This window comes from Geotrypetes seraphini, chromosome 13 (genome assembly GCF_902459505.1).
Source record: "Geotrypetes seraphini chromosome 13, aGeoSer1.1, whole genome shotgun sequence".
In the NCBI taxonomy this organism is placed as follows: Eukaryota; Metazoa; Chordata; class Amphibia; order Gymnophiona; family Dermophiidae; genus Geotrypetes; species Geotrypetes seraphini.
The window spans coordinates 14,681,162-14,688,430 of NC_047096.1; positions in this window are offsets into that span (position 1 = coordinate 14,681,162).

Here is a 7,269-nt window from a genome sequence, read left to right on the forward strand (position 1 = left end):
ACAGTTCCTGTTGCGAGCCGCTGTAGGCTTGTTTGGCGTTGGCTGGAAGTGGCTTGAAAGGCCCCCCCAGCTCTGCCTGAGCTTGGGGGCTACGTCTGGAAGGCCTGTGAACATGTGCGGATATGATACCCTGAGCTCAGGCAGAGCCTGGGCCTTTCCTGCCACCTCCCAGTGGGGATCACCCACGGGTGGGCGCGGCATGAATCGCTTGGCTGGAAGTAGCTTGAAAGGCCCCAGCTCTGCCTGCGCTTGGGGGCTGCGTCTAGAGGGCCTCTGAACATGTGCGGGTCTGATGCCCTTGAGCTGGGCTTTTCCTGCCACCACCAGCCAGCGCCAAACGAGCTACAGTAGCTTCCACCAGGAGCTCCTACCCCTGGACCACCAGAAAAGTGTCTAGCAGCACCCTTTCCCTCCAACCCAACTACCCTGCCCTGGACTGCTTCCTGCATCGGCCCCATCCTACAAAATAACCCCATCCTCGAGCCTAGTGCTTTCCCCCACCCACCTTGTGACCCCCAACCCAAGGTCCCCTGACCCCATACCTGGAAGAAGGCAGAAGCGATACTCACTTGCTTCTGCTTCCAGGTGACATTATCTTCAAAATGCACTGTGCGGGGCCTTTCTACCATATAAGGGAATTTCTCCCTTATATGGTAAATGAGTCCTGCCCTGTTCATTCCAGGATGTACTGTGTGGGGCAGTGTATTGCCATTATAGAGACGATGATGCTCAGAGGCAGGCACAAGTGGGCATCAATCTTGCTTTTTTCCAGGTATGGGGTTGGGGGGGGCCTTGGTTTGGGGTCGGAGTGGATGACGCTAGACACCAGGGATATTTTTGGTGTGGTGGGGAAGAGGTGTCTTGGTTGGGGGTTGAAAGTAAGCATACCACAGCTTTTTTTTTTTTATTATTATTTTTTATAATATTTCAACTTTTCTCTCTGTTCTTGAGCCAATTACCACTCAGGCACTGACAGGAAAGTTGATATTTAGTGCTAAGCTGTAGATAATTGATGCAGTTTTGATGTGGCATAATTTGAATGCTCATTAGTTTGAGTGTGCCGTGGCTTTTTGTGCTAATTTTGCAGTAGAGTAAAGACTCTACCGTGAATCTTTGAGCATCGGCCGCCGAGTAAGGATGAAACACAGAATTGCCGAACTGATCTCAAACAAAAATCTCATGCACGAATACAGGATGTCTGGGGCGGTACTCGGAGAGACCTCCCAGGAAAGGGACTTGGGAGTTCTGATCGACAAGTCGATGAAGCTGTCTGTGCAATGTGCGGCGGTGGCGAAAAAGGCAAACAGAAAGCTAGGAATGATAAAGAAAGGGATCATGAACAGATCGGAGAAGGTTATCATGCCGCTGTACCGGGCCATGGTGCGCCCTCACCTGGAGTATTGCGTCCAGCACTGGTCGCCGTACATGAAGAAGGACACGGTACTACTTAAAGGGTCCAGAGAAGAGCAACTAAAATGGTTAAGGGGCTGGAGGAGTTGCTGTACAGTGAGAGATTTGGAGAAACTGGGCCTCTTCTCCCTAGAACAGAGGAGATTGAGAGAGGACATGATCGAAACAGTCAAGGTACTGAAGGGAATAGACTTAGTAGATAAAGACAAGTTGTTCACCCTCTCCAAGGTAGGGAGAGCGAGAGGGCACTCTCTAAAGTTGAAAGGGGATAGATTCCGTACAAACGTAAGGAAGTTCTTCTTCACCCAGCGAGTGGTAGAAAACTGGAACGCTCTTTCGGAGGCTATTAATAGGGGAAAACACCCTCCAGTGATTCAAGACAAAGTTGGACAAGTTCCTGCTGAACCAGAACATATGCAGGTAGGGCTAGTCTCAGGGCGCTGGTCTTTGACCAGAGGGCCACCGCGTGAGCGGACTGCTGGGCGCGATGGACCACTGGTCTGACCCAGCAGCGGCAATTCTTATGGTCTTATTGCTGCAGAACACTGGCTGCTGTTCTGCCCCTAAAATGTCTTCAGTCTAGATGAGAACACATTCTTAGCTTCGGCTTTCATTGTCACGGTGCAGGAATTCACGATGTGAAAAACAACAACAACAAAAAAATTCTAACAGGGAAAATGGAACAGTTCCGAGCTGGCAATTATGGAAATGGGCCACACACAGAGAAGGGTGGGTGAGTGTTTCAGACATTTGCTCCAGGTGCAAAAAAAACTGGTCCAGATAGGAAAGCAGAGGGAGCATGTGATAAATGTGCCTGAGGGAGGAGGAAAGGTGTTTTTATTACCAGGGCCAGGACCAAAGCGGAGGTGTTAATGGGAGACAGAGAGAGACTTTAACAGAAGAAATAATTCTTCCTTGTTCCAATAAATCAGTTGGAAGCACAGCCTGTTAAAACCTAAAGCTCTGAGAAATGTTCCTTTCTTTCTGCATAGGGTACCAGTGAAATTCAAGATGACTCCAAAACTTCTAAGGCCTTTTTTTTTTTTTTTATTTTAATGTTTCAGAAATCTTTCCATAAAACACCAGGTTTTGCGCAGAGCTTGTTAGATGTGTTTTTCAAAGGCGAGAGTGTCTGGCATCAAGAATGTATTCATCAAACTGTCTGTACACACGTGAGCACAGTTTCCCTGTGAAATGATAAGCCAGGGCAATTGCCCTCTCCTTAAAGCCAGCTCTGCCAGGCCGCAGGGCTGACCCTATCGCCAGGCAGTTACCTAGGAAATTTTGAGGAAGAACCAGCTGAGTGGAGGACCTCAGCTGGCGGTAATCACCACACACCCCACCAACCAAAGAGAGAATTAAGTCACCCTGTGTAGCGGCTCCCTCCTGCGGTTCCTCTTCCTTAAGGCTGGCAGCACCTTCAAAACACACGGTCACAGGTCAGCACTAGCCGATACTGATCTTGTACATTGTGAGATCAACACTGGGACATTCTGGCCTCATGACCACATATTTTGAACATACTTGCGATGCCAGCCTGTAGAAGCAGAAGGAGGCAAGCCAGTGGGGTGGGTCCACAGCTAATTAGCTAGGACACCCAGTAACATTGCATTGCTCTTGCTAGACCAAAACATGTCTATCATTCAATTAAAGGAGAGAGAAATGTAAGAGTTCAAAACCCAGCAGAGTGGAACAGGCTATGTCAGCCTTTATCACCTGTCCCAGGGAGGGCAAACTCCAGGCTGATTTTCAGAATAAGTAGCTATTAGGTAAGACAAAGGAGGCTTTTGTGCCACTGATTGATTGGTGGTGTGGAAGGTACATTTTGTGGTTTTCCAAGGTTCTGTTGTAAATTTCTCTGTATACCACCCTGAGCATTCTGTGGAGTCTGGAGTAGAAAACGACATGGTGGACAAATTTGTCCCCCAGTCTCCGCACGATCTGTCTCCATCCCTGTGCCATACCTGCCAAGTTCTGTCCCTGCTCCAACCCTGCGAGCTCCGTCCTCGTCGGCACAAGCCTTGAACACTTTGAAAATCATAAGTGTTCTTGGCTTGTGGGGATAAGGGCAAGCTTGCGGGGATGAGGCAAGGACGGAACTCACGGAAACGGGACGGGGATGGAGATAGATCCCATGGGGAGGGGGGGGAGGGCAAATTTGTCCCATGTCATTCTCCAGTCCGAAGAGGATTTCTACAGAGATGATAAACTGCGGTCTGTTGCCCTAATTGTGACAAATGTGAAGCAACTGCGTCTAAAAGTTTCAAGGATTGGGACTTTTTCTGTGCCTTAGAGTGCGTTGACGTCACAGCGGGAACATGACACCATTTAAAGCCACCGATCAAACTGTTTTGGCTAAGCCAAGCTCCTTGAACTGTTTTGAAATGCTTATAATATTTACAAGTTTGCTTCTTGATAGTGGCCAACGCCTTCATGTGTGTTTTTACAGTATATTATAGGCGTTTGGTTGTAGCCCGCTTTGGATAAAGGTAGAATATAATTAAAGTAAGCATAAATAAAAATGCAGGAAGGGCATTGACCTAGGAGGAGAAGAGCCCAAGTATGTAAACTATTAGTTAAAACAGCAGGACTAAGGGATCGTTATTGAAGTTGATCAACTTGACCTTCCCTGATCAGTTAACTGACTACACCGAATCAATCGTTCATGAACATCCCTCCCTCCCGTGGCCTGCTCAAGGCACCTATTCTAAGCCCAGGACTCTCTTGCTTCCCACCTTCCCTCCCCCTCCCCCTCCCACCTTCCCTCCCCTTCCCCCTCTGCTACACAGAGCCCTAATAGGACCTCTGTTTTCCTTGGGAAGACACCAGACTGTACTCCAGCCAGACACACTCCTTTCTCATGCTCTTTCCTGCTGGAGACTCAAATAGTATTAAACCTTTATTTCCCCTTGCTTTTCTTTTTTAATTATCTTGGGAGCCAGACATTAACCTGGGGCCTTTCGGAAGAGGCTTTGTTCCTCCAAGAGAGATCAGCATCTCTTTCAGAGCTTTGATCTCGGTTTCAGGGACTTCATTTCTCTGGGCCATTTTCCTTCAGTGAGAAAGGACAAAAAGCCAGAAATGTTACACTCTCACTTTAAAATGTATCTGTCCAGCCACCGCCCTTCCTCTTCCTCCCGGTGTCCCTCTCTATCTCTCTTTGTGAGTCTCTCCCTTCAGATTCTTCTCCCTTTCCACTCTCCTTTGTGTCTCTCAACCCCTCCGCTCAGGCTTTCCCTGACCCCCAATCTGGGCAATCTCAGCTTTAACTCACTTCTCTATTTGGGCAATTCTTTCTCTCCTTTCCTCACTTTCTCTCTTTAACCCTTTCTTCTCAATTAATTTTCATCCCTTTCTTGCCTCCCTCCCTTCTTTTCACTTTTTACTTACTTGCCTTCCATTTTCATGTCACTTTTTTTTCTTGCATACTGTCCCTTTATCCGTTTTTTTTCCTCGGTTCTTTCACATGCTCTCCATTCTCTTCTCACTTCTTTCATTGCTTCCTCTGCAGCCCTTTCTCCCTTTTCTTCAACCATCTTGCTTGTTTGTCTCATGTTATTTCAACAGCTTTTATGTCTCTGTTATGTCAATAATTAATTAATCCTATTCCCAATGCTATTGTTTGTATGCACCATTGTAGAATCTCATAAAACAATTCACTGATTGACCCTAAGAATTGCCAATCTAACCCCCTAATTCTACAATATAGCATACCTATTTTTGAGCGTAGGGCACATTGGTGCATGCGGGCTCTAGAATACTGCCTGTTAGTTCTTGCATGATGGCAGATAAGGGCCAAATGGCCCATCAACTCTGCCCATCTGCAACATCCACTATCTCTTCCTCTTCCTATTGGCTAAGGCTCTTAACATTTGCATCTCCTCTTCCTATAGGCTAAGGCTCTTTACACCTGCATTGTGAAGTCATAGAGCCTTATGGTTATAGAAACATAGTAACATGATGGCAGATAAAAGCCAAATGGCCCATCCAGTCTGCCCATCCTCAGTAATTATTATCTGTTCATCTTTCTCTGAGATCCCACCGTGCCTATCCCATGCTTTCTTGAATTCAGACACAGTCTCTGTCTCCACCACCTCTACCGAGAGACTGTTCCACGCATCTACCACCCTTTCTGTAAAAAAATATTTCCTTAGATTACTTCATCCTATGCCCTCTCATTGCAGAGCTTCCTTTCAATTGAAAGAGACTCGACTCGTGCGCATTTACACCACGTAGGTATTTAAACGTCTCTCTAGAAACAATACTAACAATAACAATCTTAAGTAAATTACTGTAGCAAAAAAATTGTTGCAATAAATGTTATAAGCCAAGTGGTGGAACTGTCCTTTGAAAAACCATTCAAGTAAAGGGGAGAAAAAAGCCTCAGTTCCTTGTCTTCACTTCAATGCCGGAAATGTGACTGCAGTAAGATCGTTGCGTCTTTGGAACGCGATCCTGGCTTACATCAACAGCTGTGAAGATAAGTGTTACCTTCCTGAAGGTTCTTTTTCCTGTTCCCTGTGCACAGTGGTGAACTATTTTCCTATTTTGAAAGATTTCATTTAGAGAAGTAGTGGAGGTTTTTTTTTGCCTATGATACAGAGTAAGAACGGCTAAAAAACTCATTGGGTTGCCGTCTGCATATAAAATTAGTTGAGGCTTTTTTCTCCACTTTACTTAAATGGTTTTTCAAAGGATAGTTCCACCACTTGGCTTATAACATTTTTGCAACAATTTTTTTGCTGCAGTAATTTATTTAAACATCTCTATCATATCTCCCCTCTCCCGCCTTTCCTCAAAAGTATACAGATTGAGATCTTTAAGTGTGTCCCCACATGCCTTATGACGAAGACCACACACCATTTTAGTAGCCTTCCTCTGGACCGACTCCATCCAATTTATATCTTTTTGAAGGTGTGGCCTCCAGAATTGTACACAGTTTTCTAAATGAGGTCTCACCGGAGTCTTATACAGGGGCATCAATACCTCCTTTTTCCTACAGGCCATACCTCTTTCTATGCACCCTAGCATCCTTCTAGCTGTCGCCGTCATATTTTCAACCTGTTTGGCCACCTTAAGATCATCACATACAATCACACCCAAGTCTCACTCTTCTGTTGTGCACAAAATGTAATTGTTAGCTTAGGTGTTAATTGCCATTAACAATAATTGGCTATAATGGAGTAAATTGGTATTAATTGACCCTAATTTGCAGTTATGTGCAAAACTGCACTTGATGTTCCAGAACGTTGGTGCATAATTTCTTTATCTTGCAAACGCCAGGGGCGTGTGGATGTGGGAGGGACCTGGGAGGATCAGGAGTGTGTCTGGTAATTAAACACTAAAGTTATGTTATATTGTCAGTTACGGTACATGCCTATCTGACGGCAGTCAGGTACGAGCGTTGACAGCAGCCATTGAGCTAGTGTAAGTGCTTGTAAAGGGGGTGGGTCTGCTAAACCGCTTTTTCTGTGCGGTTTACACAATCAAAGCAGTTTACATATTTTAGAAGGACACGGTACTACTTGAAAGGGACCAGAGAAGAGTGACTGAAATGGTTAAAGGGTTGGAGGATTTGCCGTACAGTGAGAGATTAGGGAAGCTGGGCCTCTTCTCCCTCGAGCAGAGGAGATTGAGAGGGGACATGATCGAAACATTCAAGGTACTGAAGGGAATAGACTTAGTCGATAAGGACAGTTGTTCACCCTCTCTAAGGAAGGGAGAACGAGAGGGCACTCTCTAAAATTGAAATCTACTCCCTGAGAAAATATGATCATATTACAACTGCCTTCCTAGATTCTCACTGGCTACCTATGCAAGCACGAATTCAATTTAAATTCTACTGTCTATTATTCAAAG